The following is a 17,889-nucleotide window of genomic DNA, read 5'->3' as shown; positions in this document are numbered from 1 at the left end:
TGATTGATTTGTGAAGTTCTTTTTCATTAAGTCTTGACTCAGTAAGGCTTAAGCTTAGAATTGATGTGCTGTGCTTCTCAAATGCATAATGTTCAACCTTCAAGATTTGTTCTAGTATTACTTACTTGATGTTTTATTAATTATTTTCCGGTGTCAATGTGAAATTAATTGTGAGCATCAAATGTTCTCCTCTTTTCCCCAGCGTGGGTCTCTCCACATTGATTTCCAACCTTGGCTAAGAAGGTGAGCATGTACTCTGCTTCTAGACTTCCCACAAGTCCCCTTTTAGGAATTCGGCCTGGAACGGTGCTGGCCTCCATTTAGTGCTTCCTCAAAGTGACCTGATTGAGAGCAAGATTTCCTGATGTGGAGAATCATGTGAGGAAACCCTACCACTCCATGATAATATGCTTTGGTGATTTGCAAAGTACAAATGCCCCCTTATCACATTGAACTGTCATCCATGCTTAGAAAAACAGAAATTACTTGCATGTATTTTTTTCAGTGTTATTTATTCTAATTTCATGACAACCTGGCTGTTTACATGCGTGGGAAGAGATTAGAGCTGCGTGATTTCACACCCAACTGTGAAATCCCTCAGTCCAACAGAGAAAAGATCCTTCAGGCAAAAACAGGTGCTTCATTTCTTTTCACGTCATTATGTATCACACGACTCTAGTTATGTTTCTGCAGTTTTTTTACTCAATTATTGAAGATTTGCTTTACATTGACATTTTGTTTCCAAAGCTTTGACTAAGATACCTCCAGTTTGTCCTTTTCTTTTCTTATTTCTATCTATCATGTGGATTCTGATAAAAATGCTTTTTGACACATCTATGTTCTAATAAAGCATGAAACTAGGGGTTGATATGAGATGCTCGCTACCCATAGTGGTGATGTGCACCGGACAGGTGAGTCATTATGGAGACCTGAGGCCTGTGGCCTGCTGTGCATCCATTGTGTGTGGTATGGGATATTGCGGTCGGGAAAGCACTACTGACATGAGGGCTTATGCACCAAGTGTATAATATGCTCTGTAAGCCATCAAAAAAAAATCTCTGAGGCCCCTTTCCCATAATGTATTCTCGGGGCTCAATTTTGCCAAGCACGAGGAGGCGGGATTGGAGGCGTGCGAGGTGGTAAAATCGGCAAAATAGGCAGGTGGGCCTGATCCCGCCTCCATCCCGCCTCCGAGCAATTTTCCCAAATGCGTGTTTTCTGACCCCCTTTCCATCCCACCTCCAAGAGGCGCGATAGGCCCTTAAGGCCCTTAACAGCCCCTTAATTGCCTCTATTATCCCATTTTGAGAGGCCTTTCCAATTTTTAGACATTTCCCCCATCCACCATGCCTCCTCAGGAACACGCCAGTGAATCCTGGTGGCATCACAAGTGAATTGCTTACAAACAGCTGCAGCTCCACCATTAAAAAGGAGTTTTCACCAATGATCATTTGCAGGTGGCAGAACTTTGTTGTCTCAGGTCTGGGCGAGCTTTTAGCAGGCATACTCAGTGTTGTGGAAGTTTGGAGCCTAACATCCATCTCCAGTGTGGCCTCCTGGGAAACCCCTCTCCCTACCTTGACTGAGGGCTTCCTCAACTGAGGCATATACCAGAAGCATGGCGACCATTTAATTCCTTCCCTCCTGGACATCAGATTCGGTTGAAGACCAGCCGCGGCAGCAGCAGAACCATGAACAACAGCAGCAGCAACAACAGGAGCGGCAAGCTGCTGGTCACGCACCTGAAGCTGCACTGTAAGGTTCTGAAAATTCCCACATTCCCCCAAGGTTATTAATAAAAGGGACCTTGAATGGACAATTTAAAAAGGGTACCCAAAAAATGGCGTCCGCACCTCGTGACCAAAAGCCTGTAAGATTTTAAAAGCTTGGACTCTGTAGCAGAACAGGCAGTTTTGGGAAATCGAAACTTAAAATGCATTTCTGTGAAAAGGACTTTGTGTTTGAAAAGCCAGACAGCTAGGCAAACATTGAATATGCATTTTCGTCAGATCGAAACGGATCAACCCAGTTAGGCCTAAGCATAAGGCCATTAGTTTTGTCCGCATAAATAATTGGAAACAGCTTAAGGAAGCCACCAAAGCTGCACAGGCCGATTAAAATGCATTAATGACAATACAGCCCGGACATCGGGGCCATTAGGTGCGACAAACGGCCATCTAAAGTCAGTTAGTTTAGATTGGTATAACCATTTAAAACAGCCCGCCGAAAGTCAAACAATAGACTGACCTGATTTGGCGTGCAGATAAGGGTTTCTCAATGGAAGTATAATTATAGGCCCATTGGTAGCCACGTTGCTTCGCTTGCTCTTCTCTTTTGGCGCTCCTTCTGCCACTTCATCTGGCCTGCTAGTGCTGGCTGCACTTGCCACCTAGCCACTGCCCGTGGCTTTTCCCCTAATCCATCAGGGACGCCGGCGCAGCACCAGACGAACGCGGGCAGACCAGACCAGGCCGGGCCAGGCGATGAGATGAGACGAGACGAGATGAGATGAGATGAAATCAGACGAAATGATTTCGAAGAAGATTGAAGAGCGCTTCGAATAATCGGGCCTTCAATCCAGCCGACCTTCGACTATCTTCATGCAATATTCAACCGCCGCCCGAGGAAGAAGAACCATCATCCCTGCGAGGTAAAGTACCCAAGCAAAGACTTTAATCTCGGGGTACTTTACCGGGACAATGCTCTTGCCGCGCCCTGAGACCACGTGACGACGGCAAGCTCCAGAGAGCGCAAAGAGCGGACCCCAAAACCCCACAACCGTTATAATTCAGCAGATTTTGACTTGGTGAGCATGAATTCCTGGCCCCTCACAGATTAATCTAGTTAGGCATTATAGGTGGGATAAGGGTTAAGGGATTTTGTTAATGTATGGTTTTCCCTCGATGTGCCGTGTGTTCCCCATTCCCATTTGAGTATATTCTTTTGATAAACTTGTGACTACCTAGTGACTTTTTCCAGTATTATAATTCTTACTTCTGTGTTAATAAAATCCATCTTGGTTTTCTCACATCCAAACCACTTGTCTACTCGTTTTTCTGTATCGCCGCCCGTACCTAAGTCCGATGTCGAGAACTCAGGGGTGTAGGAGCGATTCAAACCAATCACAGGCAGTCAGGGGCATAAATGACTGGGCACATGCCACCCCCCTACAGAAAATGGCGACCGCAGCAGGACACCGGCAACAGGGTTGCGATACAGTAGACAATGGTTCAGGTGAGCAAACCATGATGGAGGAAAGGATTTCTGATTATGTGTTTAGCAAGGTGAATATCACTTAGAAGTGGATCACCACTCTGTTAAGGGCTGGGCGTCCGGTAGATACAGCAGCTAAGTGGACAGAGGGAAAGGAACACAAGAAGCCCTTAGAGAAGGCAGTCTGGCTGATGTGTTTCAAAAACCAGGTCCAGCTTTTGGACAGGCTCGTTGCAGCACAGGCAGCCGAGTTAAAGGAGTCAGCCCTGGAGATCCAGGATAAGGCTCTAGCAGGGGAGAAGTTATTGGTAGCATTGCAGGCCTTGAATCAGGAGAGAGTGTATTTAATGGGAGAACACAAGGCCCAGTTGGAATACCTACGGTGCCAAGTCACCGAAGCCAAGGGAAATGAGTTAAGGTTGCGGGAGAAGAACACCCGCTTGGCAAGGCAGGTTAGGGAACAGAAAGAGAAAGTGCAGGAGGTAAAGGCAGCTTACAAGCTAGCGAGCGAACAGGGGTTTGAGGAGGCAGACCACGGCCCTTGTAAAGAGCGGATAGAAAATCTGAGCCTGGCCCTTAGGAAGGCAAAATGCATGGTATGCCTCATAAGCCCAAAGGCAGGTCAGGTGGATTTCATGGGGAACGAGGGGAGGACAGTTCCAACATCACCAGTAGTGCCCAGGGATGACCCAGTTGAGTGACAGGAGGTCTCACAACCACCACCCGTAGCGCCAAGCTTCAGCGAGGTCTAGCAGCAAAGTGGGTTGGAGCCAGAGGTGGGAGCGGAGGTGGAGCAACCCCCACCAGAGAGGTCGGAGCCGGGACCGATGTGCCCAACACGGCATCAGAGGTTCAGCCCACCCGCCAATGGCGACGATGAGGGACCCCTCCAAAACCAGTTCGTATTACCCTATAGCACCCAACAGCTTAGGGCTATGGTCAACCATATCCCGAAGCTGTCTGAAAAGGGAGACCCCTCGATCCACTTCAGGGACATAGAGCAGGCAGCCAGTGTCAACAACTGCAATGGCGCTGAGCAGGCCAAGATGCTGCTATTCTCCCTGGAGAGTAGTCTCCTCCAATCCCTTTCTGACGAGTGTAAGGGGCAGAGCGGGTATGAGGAGCTCAGAGATGCGGCTCTGGAGGCCATGGGGATGAATGAGGGAAGTCCTTTCTCCCGTGTGGAGAAGACGGTCCAGCTCGCAGAGGAAACCCCGCAGGCTTTCGCGGACCGGTTATGGCCGGTGTACCGGAGGGCCTGTCCGGGGGCGCCGAACCGGGTGTTCCTGAACGGGATCCCCTGGCCCATTGGCTCCGCTGCCTGGTGGCGAACAGCTTGCCACAGGTCCGGGCCAAGGCAGAAGTCTGGTTCGACCACAAGGACCCCCAGACCACCTAACTTACGGTGATCAAACAGTTGACTCTAGCCTATAAGAACGGTAGGGGAACCGATGCACACCTACCAAAGGAGAAGGTGCATGAGGTAAAGCCCGGACCGGGTAGGAAAGTGTGGCATCAGGAAGGGAATAACCCCCCCAACACAAAGACGAATTGTTATGGGTGTGGGAAGGATGGTCATTGGCAGAAGGAGTGCAAAAACCCTTGGAAAGACAACAAGGGAAAGAATTCCATGGCCCCAGCCCAAAAGACGGAGTCAGGAATCCCTCCCGCCGCAGTCGAGTCATTTTTGGATGCCATGAGGTCCATATTGACTGGCCAAGGGAGAGTAGCAGCCACTACAGGTGCGCTGACCCCATCAGCTCCATCGAATCCACGGCCCTGACTAGAACCAGCGCAGCCTATCGACCTGTGTCCCCTTGAAAACGATGAGGGGAGCAGGCCCTGTGTTAAGATGCGGGTGGAGACGGTGCAGGGGAGATGATCGGTAAACACTGGAGCTTCCAGCACGGTGGTCCATTTGGAAGACCTGACCGATTCACCCAGGTCTAACAAGGTCCCATTTCGCCCAATGGGAGTCACAGGGAATGAGCAGGCTGGGGAAATGGCCAAACTTTTGGCCGTAGTTTTAGGATCCCTCCCTACCACGTGGGAGGATAACCAAAGGACCAACGAGGTGGCCGAGTAGAGGGTTAGGGAAGGAGAGTCTTGGGACCCTGATTGGACAGGTCCGGTAGCCGCAGTCCGGGACAAGGGAGGCACACAGGGGGTAGCTTTGGCCCCGGACCTAAAGCAGGTCCAAGCCCAGGATCCCGTCTGTAAGGCCGTCCCCGCTAAGGAAAGAGAATGGGGAGTCCCTAGAAGGCCCGTTCGGGGCAGCGGACGAGGTTTTAAAACAGGCTGCTGGTTACATTAATCAGTGCAAACTGTTTAAACCTGAAAGGGGAAAACAGCCAGTTGGGGTAAAGTCTGAGGATAAAAATCCTCAGCCTGCAGCAGGAGCGAGTTCACAGACTGCACAGGCAGGCGCTGTGGCTTGCTTAAAGGGAGGGGCCATCCCGCCCATCGATTGGGACACTCCCCCACTCTTCTGGGCTCCAGATGAGGAGGGACCTGAGGATGACGACCCTGCCCCTAACCCAGATGTAGAGGAGGAGGGACCTGAGGGCGAAGACCCCGCCCCGGACCCAGTTTTGGGACCTGGGGGCAGAGACTCTCAGCCTGTAGCAACAGGCTGCGAAGAGTTACCTGCCCCTAGCCCAGGTTCGGGAGAGGTCAAGTCTAAGGGCGAAGATCCCCAGCCAGTGGCAGTGGTAAGCCCACAGGCCGCACCGGAGGGGACAGCAGTTCAGGTTAAAGGCCCATCGGCCAAGAAAACCCCACCCGCCAAAGTCCCTAGAAGGTCCCTACAGATGCCCCAACCCAGAAAGCCATGGTCACCAACTCCCCAGCTAAAAGGGACAGCCTCCCGAGTCAGTGGGAAGTCAAAGGACAGAGGTCCTCAGCTAGCCACCATGGGCAGCAAGGGACCAACAGTGCAGGACGGTGCGGCCACGCCGGAGGAAGCGGTGTGCCGCAGTCCAACCAGGAATTAGCCTGGCTGCCCGGAGACGGGCGGCGGATGTACATAGTTTAGGTAACATAAGGTTATTGTTAAGTTTAAGCATTTAGCTTAAGTTCGGGTGTTTTAGCTTAAGTTAAGTAAGGTGATGGGTAGTTTTAGATAAGTCATAATCTGCTCAGAGTGTATATTTTGTGTCGAGGCCGCAAGGCTCAACTATACTTCACTCAAGCCAGAGAATCTCTTGGGGATCTGGCTGTATGTTTTTGTATCTGTTGCAGAAAGACTGTCGGGATGGAGGGGATCATAATCCTACTCGACCTGATGGGACTGAGCCTGGGAAAGAGGGGCGACGTGGAAGACTCCCACATCTACGGGTGCTCGGGAGATAGAGCACCTATAGCGACCGACGGAAGCGGTGAACGGGATGCAGAGGAGACCGCCGTCTATGTCCACGAGGGAAGGTGGCCAGGATGGCTGGGGTCCAATTTGTCTCAGTACTCCAGCCAAACTGGATTCACGTACGGGGAGGCCTCCCTCCTGTGCCCCAGGGTACGGGTCGTTACCACAATGTAGGGGTTCGCAAAAATCCCCTCAGTCCCCGAAGATCGGGAAATATTAATCTACATCGTGGAAATTGCCTCTGGGTTGGACAATGTTTTAAACATACCCAGAATCGAGGGGGGCTGCGTTGAGTTGGGCAGCACGTGGCCAACACTGGAATCGAGGAACTTTGTGGAAATATTCGCACACTTTAAGACAGCACATTTTATTTAAAAAATGTACTCTTGAGTTTTGAACTGTGTAAATTGCAAAGGGATAAAAATGTCTGTCAGAAAGCATGGCCAAGGACAAAGGCGTGTATGTCTGTGCAAAGGGGAGGCAATGGCAGTCAAATTCTGTCAATCAATAAAAGGGAGTTTCCCTTCCCTTCAGAGACAATCGATGTTTGTTTACAGGAAACTGCTACCTTGTTGACATAAGGGATTAAATCACTTGAGGCTGCCGTTTCGAGTGACCACAATGAATGGGTTTCTGTTTACATAGTAATACAGCCCAATTCAAAACCCATCAGGGTGAATGGAGATGGTTCGAAGGCTCAGCCCAGACTTTTGAAAGGGACACTCAAACTGAGGAAGGGAACAGTTTAAACTGAATGGGTTTGAATCACCCATTCCAGACAATGGGAGCAGTTTGGCCACTGGGAAATAGCCTGTTTGAATCAGCCAATCATGGCCTTTCTCTTGTGTATTCAAACTTTTTGGCGCGAATTTGCACACAGACCTTTTCAGCGCCAAAACAGCAGGAGCTCCCAGGATATAAAGATAGCTTCTCAGAAGCATATCTCTCTCTTATTTTCCTTGGACTGCAGGTGAGCTCTTCTCTCTCTTTGGACCACAGGTGAGCAGGTTTCTGACTCCTCAGCAAGGCAATCTAGTAAGGAGTTAGAGGGGTGGTAATTTAAGGGAAATTGCTAAGATTGTAAGACTTACATTGTAGCCATTTATCCCTCATTTTTGCCGTCTGCCTTCCCCTGTTAAGCAATTTTACTTTGATCGAGTGGTGTAGTTTATTTAGTTAATAAAGTTTGACTTTCTTACATCCAGATCATTTGTCCATTTTTAATATATCATTAATTATAAGTTCCTCCAGTCAGAACTGAAAGGGTGGGTTTAGCGATTCGAAACCGCTGTTTGGGATTGGTCAGAGTGCAGCAGCAAAAAGCTGCTTGACCAGGTAAATTACCGTAAACCAGGTAAAGGAAGGTAAATTACCGTAAATCAGGTAAAAGATGCCCCCCTACAACAAGGGTCAGTGTCACCATAGGAAAACGTATATGTTTAACATGCAAGGGACACATTCCTTTGGATAGGTGGTGGTGGCTCAGGAAACTGAGCAAAGATATGACAAACCCCGCCGTCGAGTGGGAACGGTTGGGGAACAATACCCACCGGACGATTACAGGGACTCACGGAGGATTAAGTGTGTGTTGGGACAAGTGGTGGGAACCGGACCAAGGGATTTACATCTGTATGTGGGGGTCAGAGAGAGTCTGCCCCGTGGGCATATCCATCGTTTTTCACCGGCAGTGGCGAGACGCCGGGAAGGGAATGAAGTGGGATGCCAGCCGGAAGGTGTGCGCAGTCCCATACTCCCCGATCCCAGTCAATGCCACTGAGCTTGGAACCCGCCCTCGAAAGCCTCTGCCCACGGCACCGGCAGTGAGGTTACCCAGGGAAGGGTGACCCACCACCACCAAGGGACCAGGGAATGGGCTGGTACTAGTACCTACCGATCAGGTGCTGTACCGGGGGTACACTACGCGGTAGCCTCCGCGATTTTAAATCTCACCGAGGTACATTTACCGGAGTGGTGTCCCAAAGAAACAGAGCAGCTATACCAGGCCCTATTAAAGGACATGTTCAGGAAGTTTTATGAGTTCGATTTCGCCAATGTTGACAAAACCGAACTGTACACCACACACTGCGAGTTTTTGGGTAATGCAGGGAGACAAAGAAGGGGAGTATGGAATGATGTTTTTACTGCGATTAATACTGGGTCCTCTGTCATCAACAGTTTGGATGACATAGAGCTGCAGACCCAGATAAACGGTTTAAAATCACAGTTAAGAAAGATATTACTGGATGAGAACAAGGTAGTGGGCTCAGAGTTGCATGAGGACCAGGCCATGACGGTCCATTTAAAGGAGATTATAGCGGAGTTGGAGAAGCACGCAAAGACGGTAAATACCCTCATAAGGGAGAACAGAAATGCTTCTGACCAGGCTGCGCAGAACGAGGTGTGCGTGCTATATGGGACATAGTTGCTGGGCGAGGGTCGCAGTAACCTGGAGGATTTAAAACAGGGTTTAGTCCCCTCCTGGATCAGCAACAAACACCTTGCAGACCTCCATCCATTTGAGAATGCATTAAACCCGTGCCAACTCTGGCTAGCCTCCGAAGCCTACCCAGTCCCAGTGGATTGTGGGCGGTCCAACCACACGATCATTGGAGTAGTAGTTAGGATGCCGGTCATGGGTAGGGCAGCCCGACCCGCACCGGTATACAGGGTAGAGAACATTGGAGTCATTCAAGGGGGTGCACACATTCATTTCACAGTTTTCCCACCTTACGTCATAAAGTGGGAGCACGCTATGACAGGTACTGACCTCTCAGGGTGCCGGAGCCAGGGAGCACACATAATCCTGTGTCCCCAGCACTTGAATGCCTATTCAAAACCACAGTGCGGGTTCAGAGCTGCTGGCGCGAAACCTATAAATTGTACCATGGAGGCAATGGCACAAGGCCATGTTCCCCCGCAGGTAGCATATATAGGTGGGACATATTGGGGTAGATTTTCCCGAACCTGTCGGAAAGAAGGCGGGACTTCCCCTTTCAGGTTTTTGACCCGCCTACTTTGACGTCCGGCCAATCTGCGTGATTTTCCCTTGATTGACCTTGTTGAGCCTGCCCAGCGGGCTCAGCAGGCCAATTAAGGGCCACCTGGCAACAGGTGACGTCACAGACTGCAATTTCATCTGTCACGAGTTCTTGACAGATGAAATATCAGTGTCTCACAGCTGTTTGAAGCTTTGAAACACTGACACTCTGAGTTCTGACATAAGTCCTTCTACACAGACTCAGTTAGAACTCTTACCAGCACTCAAAGCTGAAGGCTGTCACTTTTGACAGATCGCAGCTGTTTAGCTTTAAGTGCCGGGTGAGTGATGCAGCTCCCAACGTCTACAGGAAGAAAGGCTGTTAAAGTAAATACAGGTAAGTAAAAGTTCTTTACACACTTTAGACACACCAAACACACTTACCTTTACACTCATGCACCCATCACTCACCTGAGCACTGACATCGTGACCCCTCCAACTCCTTCAACCCAACGGCCCGCCGCTCCAACCTGGCATGGTTTGGAGCCGTCAGGAAACCCACACTTCCCATTCCATGAAATTTTAGTGTACATAAGCATACATAGAATAATTACAGTCTTTTACACACATTCAAGCATGGAGGAGGTCCAACACCCCTGCACCGCTTGGTACACATACATCTTTATCAACAACGCATCGCAAAAATTAGGTTAAAATCTGCCTGTTAACTACCTGTTAACAGGCAGTTAATTGGCACTAATCCCTTCCCGCCTGGTTTCGACAGGTCCCAGTGCAGGGCAGGTACCCGCCGCCCCTGAAACTTACATGGGGCAGGGTTTTGGGCGGGATGGTGTCGGGACCCCCAAATTCAGGATTTCCCCCCCCCCCACACATGCCTGAAACCCCGCCTGACGGCTCCCTGAAAATCTAGCTCATTGTGTCACCACAGGCGCGTCCCACTACCAGCATGGACAGCATAGCTGGTGTCCAGTTAGTGACAGCAGTTTCTGTTTTAAACCCGAGGCAGAAGTTCAAGTGGCCCAGGAGCAAATTGTCCCCATTCCTGAACCCTCCACTGTTCCCCTCACTGCAAAGGAGAATTTTACCAACCTGCAGAAATATGTAGCGCATTTTGACTATGAAATTCCCCCTCTCCCTGAACACCTTACCAAAATACTCAAAGCCGTTATAGTTTCACAGAAACATTTTTACACTCTACAGCAGAAAACAGTAGAGATAGGGGCTAAGATATTGGATATTGTGATTCCACCCTAGTGGGACATTTTCAATAACATAGAGGTCCCTTCATGGATCAGACTGGCTTCCCACATTCTCGTGGTTTGTCAGTTAGGGATAGTGTTGTATCTAGTCTGCATCCAATGCAAGGGAAAAGGTCAGATGCTAGAATTCCAAAACCAGAGGATCTAGAAGGAACATTATGTGAAGGTGGAGGGAGATACGCCTGTTTGAGTTTTTTCCTTGTATTTTGGATTAAAGATTGTGGTTTTTTTTTGTGTTTGTTGTTTTTAATAAAGATTTTTGCGATGCGTTGTTAATAAAGATGTATGTGTACCAAGTGGTGCAGGGGTGTTGGACCCCTCCATGCTTGGATGTGTGTAAAAGACGAATTATTCTATGTATGCTTATGTACACTAAAATTTCACGGAATGGGAAGTGCATGTGTCGTGGGATCATAGATAGGTAATTACAGGGGAAGGTTGACTATGGAGGGTCGGCAATTTTGCTCACCTTTTAAGGATGATACTTCAAGCAAGTTTTAGTATCACAGCAGGGAGTGTAAGGTTCTCAAAATTCCCACATTCCCCCAAGGTTATTAATAAAATGGATCTTGAATGGATAATTTAAAAAGGGTACCCAAAAGATGGCGTCTGCACCTCGTGACCAAAAGCCTGTAAGATTTTAAAAACTTGGACTCTGTAGCAGAACAGGCAGTTTTGGGAAATCGAAACTTAAAATGCATTTCTGTGAAAAGGACTGTGTGTTTGAAAAGCCAGACAGCTAGGCAAACATTGAATATGCATTTTTGTCAGATCGAAACAGATCAACCCAGTTAGGCCTAAGCATAAGGCCATTAGTTTTGTCCGCATAAATAATTGGAAACAGCTTAAGGAAGCCACCAAAGCTGCACAGGCCGATTAAAATGCATTAATGACAATACAGCCCGGACATCGGGGCCATTAGGTGCGATAAACGGCCATCTAAAGTCAGTTAGTTTAGATTGGTATAATCATTTAAAACAGCCCGCCGAAAGTCAAACAATAGACTGACCTGATTTGGCGTGCAGATAAGAGTTTCTCAATGGGAGTATAATTATAGGCCCATTGATAGCCACGCTGCTTCGCTTGCTCTTCTCTTTTGGCGCTCCTTCTGCTGCTTCATCTGGCCTGCTAGCGCTGGCTGTGCTTGCCACCTAGCCACTGCTCATGGCTTTTCCCCTAATCCATCAGGGACGCCGGCGCAGTACCAGATGAACGCGGGCAGACCAGGCCGGGCCAGGCGACGAGATGAGATGAAATCAGACAAGATGATTTCGAAGAAGATTGAAGAACGCTTCGAATAATCGGGCCTACAATCCAGCCGACCTTCGACTATCTTCATGCAATATTCAACCGCCGCCCGAGGAAGAAGAACCATCATCCCTGCAAGGTAAAGTACCCAAGCAAAGACTTTAATCTCGGGGTACTTTACTGGGACAATGCCCACGTTGAGACCACGTGACGACGGCAAGCTCCAGAGATCGCAAAGAGCGAACCCCAAAACCCCAGAATCGTTATAACTCAGCAGATTTTGACTTGGTGAGCATGAATTCCTGGCCCCTCACAGCTTAATCTAGTTAGGCATTATAGGTGGGATATGGGTTAAGGGATTTTGTTAATGTATGTTGTTCCCTCGATGTGCCGTGTGTTCCCCATTCCCATTTGAGTATATTCTTTTGATAAGCTTGTGACTACCTAGTGACTTTTTCCAGTATTTGTAATTCTTACTTCTGTTTTAATAAAATCCATCTTGGTTTTCTCACATCCAAACCACTTGTCTACTCGTTTTTCTGTATTGCCGCCTGTACCTAAGTCCGGTGTCGAGAACCCGGGGGTGTGGGAGCGATTCGAACCGCTCACAGGCAGTCAGGGGCATAACTGACTGGGCACACGCCACCCCCTACAGCACAGGCCAGAAGGCGCCAGCGCGCGACAACATTGGTGCCTGGGTTGCAAGGGACGCACTCATCTTGGCCAGATTTGGTGAGCCTGCATAATCAAACACTTTTGTCTCGCACCTTCTTACCAGAGCATCCACAATGGACAAGAACCTGCGGATTCCTATCACTCTGACCACCATACTAACAATTGCAAGGCGCCCTAAGCCCTCAATCTGAGAGTCCCATTTGCGAAATGACACAGGCCACAACTTCAACAGTTTGCCATCAAATCTGTTTATAATACAATGACAATGATGGCTGGTCCGAATACATTACATCACAGCACCCAAGTGCTTTATCTTCCTCTTACGTGCGCTCCTATGTGGTGCTTCCCCTGTGGCTTCAGCAGATGTGAAGACCCCTTGCTCATTTTCTTGCTGCTCCTGTCTCGATGCCGTTGGCGGCCATCCTCTGAGGTTGCGTACCTGTGCGGGCTCGCCAACAGTCTGCTGCTCCTGCAGCTGTGCAGGGGCTGAGACGCCCATCTCAGTTGGGTGAGGACTCTGGTGGGGCTCTGACTGAGGGCTCTGCAGTGGCATGGTCATGAGAGCGCTTGGAAGAGGAGCCCCCACTTCCTTGTTCTCTGCCACCAACATCCCTCTCATGGGTCAGCCCCACTTCAGAGCTAGCCAGTAGTCCTACTCCAGAGGACTTCCATGAAGGTCTGGTTTGTATGCTCAATAGCTGACCATCGCTCCTGAAGAGATGTCATTCTAATCTGAACAATGACCATGTTTTCCATACCCTGGCGACTAAGCTCCTCCATGGCCATAGTCATCCTCTCCTCTACCGTAGCCATCCTCTCCTCTACGGTAGCCAGCTTTACAACAGAGTTAGCCATCCTTTCCACGTAGGTTGCCATCCTTTCCGCGGTGATACGTTTATGAGCCAATGCCTCCACAAAGGCTCTGCTCATGTTAGCGATGGACTCCTCCATTCGCTCCACAATCGCAACGACCCTGGAGACAAAACCTCCCAGAGACTCCTGCGCCTGATACTGGAGTTCCAGCAGCGCTCTCCTTCTGGATGGACCCAAAGGCACAGGGTCGACATGCAGCTGAGCCGAGCTGGTGGAGTCCTGCGCCCTCCGACGAGGACTCTCCACTGCTGACCCTGTCTCCACCATCTGCTGATGCTCACTTGTGAGCTGTGATACACCAGGTGCCAACACTACTCTATTTCGGGAAGGTCCCACTGAGGTGTGAGTGTCTGCGCTGGTGCTGGGTGCGCTGAATTCTGCTGACGGAGCGCCCTCAGAGGTTGCAGCTTCCTCTGAGGAGTCTGGAAGCTCAGGCTCTTCCTTCTGGACAGTGGGGGCGGGGGCTTTCAATGGTCCTGTGGGGAGTAAAGGAAAGGGTTAGAGATGTGAGGTCAAGGTTACATGCACATTGAATAGTGCAGATGATCAGAAGTCAATCTGTTAGAGCTTCAGATTCATTATCAGTGACTCATGCAATGTCAATGAGAGAGATGCCAAACTGTTCTGTCACCAGCTTGCTGTGATGCGGCAATTTGTCCGTCCCCCACTTGGGTATCGTCCTCGATCCCAGCGATTTCCAGGGCGGCCTCCTCCGCAGTGGTGAGCTGGGCTACTGAGGGTGGCCCTCCTCCTGTCAAGGCTCTTTTCCTCTTATTATGGGCTCTCTTTTCCTGCAATGAGAGACACAAGTGGAGTTTGAGTGAGAATGAAGGAGTGAGTGTAGAGAATCCATAGCATAGATGCTTAGAAGGAGACAAAGGGCCCGCCCTGTGTGTTGTAAGTTGTTGTTGTCATTGCATCGCAGTGATAGGGAGTGTGAGGGCTGCATGGTTGAATAGTTAAGTGAATGTGACCATAGAGAGAGAGGGAATGGGTAAGGGTGCAGGGATGTGTCAAGTGGGATATGGAGGAAGAGGTTGGCAAAGCAGAGTGCTGGTGAGGAGAGGCGACGGGGATCAGATTGAGGGTGATGGGAAAGTCACACTCACTTTTCCTGTGCGGAGAATGTCATGAAACCTCTTCTTGCATTGCAGCCAGGTTCTGCGGCTCATTGAAATGGAGTTCACCTCCTCGGCCACTTGCAGCCACACAGCTTTTGTCTGCTGGGGTGCCTTTTTTCTCTCTGAGGAAGGGAACAGTAGCTCCTTATTACATCTGGCTCCATGCACCAGAGCTTGGAGGGAGGGCTCATCAAAACGAGGTGCACACTTTTGCTTGATCGTTGAGATTGTCGGGAGATCAACTCCTTCATACAATTTGCAAAGCGTTTGCAGTCTCCAGAAGAAGCAAGGCTGCTTGCAGGCCTTAAATCCAGCAGCACTGATGACATCATCGGAGGAGACTTTCGGTATGAAAAGACTCATTGGGCCAGTGGTTCCCGCACGCAGGAAATCAATTGGCCAATTAGGGCAAAATCCCACTTTTTTAACACTTCACTTGGGAGTCGGGGTCCTGACACGATTTCCACCTGACACGACCCAGCCCGCCCACACTGACAAAATCCAGCCCTCAGAATCTGAAAACATTGCTGGGGCTCAGCACCCATATAAAACAGGTGCCCCTTCATTCATGTCGGTATTTGTTCTGCCAGGTAGTTATATTAAATGGCTGCATTTTGTCCTGGTGTCCTTAGGTTTCAGAACTACCCTTAAAACTGCACCCCATCTGTGGGTGTTAGCTGAGGGAACTGTAATTAAGCGCTGCCTAAATTAGATCTTTCGGTCGCCTGCTGGTCGTCTCTGTCAATCTGCTGGCCTGGAAAAGGAAAGGCAAGGCCTGAGGAAAGATGTAATATAGGGTAGCCTGGATGATTGCAAATTGATGTGCTTTACAAAATCTTGCTCTGCAAAGGGCCATTGCCATGGAAAAGGTAGAGAAGAGAAGAACCTGCTTCAGGTTGGCAAACTGTAACTAGTTGTGAGGAGTACACAAAGGGCTCAATTTTGCCAGTATGGGCAGGCTGGGGCATGTCAGGTGTTTTTAGAGTCCTGAACCCAACTCCAGTGTGATGTGGGGAAAAAGAGCGAGTTTCCCCTAATTGGGCAATTGATTTCCAGCGTGTGGGAACCCCTGGCCCAATTAGTCTTTCCGTCCTGAAAGTCGCCTCCAATGACATCATCAGTGCTGCTGGATTTAAGGCCTGCAAGCAACCTTGCTTCTTCTGGAGACTGGAAACGCTTTGGACATTGTATGAAAGACTTCATTTACCGACCATGTCCACCAGCAAGCAAAAGTGTGCATCTCGATTTGATGAGTCCTTCCTCCAAGCTCTGGTGGAGGGTGCAAGATCTAATAAGGAGGTGCTCTTCCCTTCCTCAGGGAGAAAAAAGCCACCACAACAAACTAAAGCTGTGTGGCTACAAGTGGCCAGGGAGGTCAATGCCATCTCTATGTTCCGCAGAACCTGGCTGCAGTGCAGGAAGAGGTTTCATGACCTTCTGCGCACTGGGAAAGTGAGTATGACTTTCCCATCACCCTCAATCTGATCCCCATCGCCTCTCCTCACCAGCACTCTGCTTTGCCAACCTCTTCCTCCACATCCCACTTGACACTTACTTCCTTGCACCCTTACCCATTCCCTCTCTCTCTATGGTCACATTCACTTAACTATTCAACCATGCAGCCCTCACACTCCCTATCACTGCGATGCAATAATAACTTACAACACACAGGGAGGGCCCTTTGTCTCCTTCTAAGCATCTATGCTATGGCATCTCTACAATCACTCCTTCATTCTCACTCAAACTCCACTTGTGTCCCTCATTGCAGGAAAAGAGAGCCCACAATAAGAGGGAAAGAGCAAGGACAGGAGGAGGGCCACCCTCAGTAGCCCAGCTCACCACCTCGGAGGAGGTGGCCCTGGAAATTGCCGGGATCGAGGACGATTCCCAAGTGGGGAACGGACAGGCAGGCGCATCACAGCAAGCTGGTGACAGAATAGTTTGGCATCTCTCTCATTGACATTGCATGAGTCACTGATAATGAATCTGAAGCTCTAACAGATTGACTTATGATCATCTGCACTACTCAATGTGCATGTAACCTTGACCTCACATCTCTAACTCTTTCCTTTACTCCCCCACAGGACCATTGACAGCCCCCGTTCCCACTATCCAGGAGGAAGAGCCTGAGCTTCCAGAATCCTCAGAGGAAGCTACAACCTCTGAGGGTGCTGCATCAGCAGAATTAAGCGCCCACATCACAAGCGCAGACACTCAATCCTCGGTGGGACCTTGAGGACATAGAGTAGCATTGTCACCTGGTGTATCACAGCTCACAAGTGAGTATCAGCAGATGGTGAAGACAGGGACAGCAATGGAGAGTCCTCGTCGGAGGGCGCAGGACTCTCCCTGCTCGACTCCACTGCATGTCGACCCTGTGCCCCCGGATCCATCCAGAAGGACAGTGGTGCTGGATCTCCAGGAACAGGTGCAGGAGTCTTTGGCAGGTTTTGTCTCCAGGGTCGCTGTGAGTGTGGAGCGAATGGAGGAGTCCATCGCTAACATGAGCAGAGCATTTGTGGAGGCATTGGCGCATGAATGCATCACCATGGAAAGGATGGCAACCTCCGTGGAAAGGATGGCTACCGTTGAGGAGAGGATGGCTACAGCCATGGAGGAGCTTAGTCGCCAGGGTCGTGAAAACATGGTCATTGTTCACAATAGACTGACATCTCTTGAGGAGCGATGGTCAGCTATTGAGCATACAAACCAGACATTCATGCAAGTCCTTGAGAGTAGGACTTCCAGTACAGGAACAGGTCCTCATGGCCTCCCTGAAGTGCAGCAAGGTGCTGTCAAGCCACTTGCTATGTCTGAAGTGGGGCTGACCCATGCGAGGGATGTTAGTGGCAGACAGCAAGGAAGTGGGGGCTCCTCTCCAAGCACTCACACAATCACGCCACTGCAAAGCCCTCGGTCAGAGCCCCACCAGAATCCCCACCCAACTGAGATCAGCGTCTCAACCCCTGCACAGCCGCAGGAGCAGCAGACTGTTACCGAGCCCTCACAGGTTCACAACCACAGAGGACGCCTGCCAAAGGTGGCGAGACAGGAGCAGCAGGAAAGTGAGCAAGGGGCCTCCACATCTGCTGAAGCCACAGGGGAAGCACCACATAGGAGCACACGTAAGAGGAAGATAAT

This window comes from Somniosus microcephalus, chromosome 8 (genome assembly GCF_052327205.1).
Source record: "Somniosus microcephalus isolate GS21.2 chromosome 8, FLI_Smic_1.0, whole genome shotgun sequence".
NCBI classification, from domain to species: domain Eukaryota; kingdom Metazoa; phylum Chordata; class Chondrichthyes; order Squaliformes; family Somniosidae; genus Somniosus; species Somniosus microcephalus.
This window is presented reverse-complemented; position numbering follows the sequence as displayed.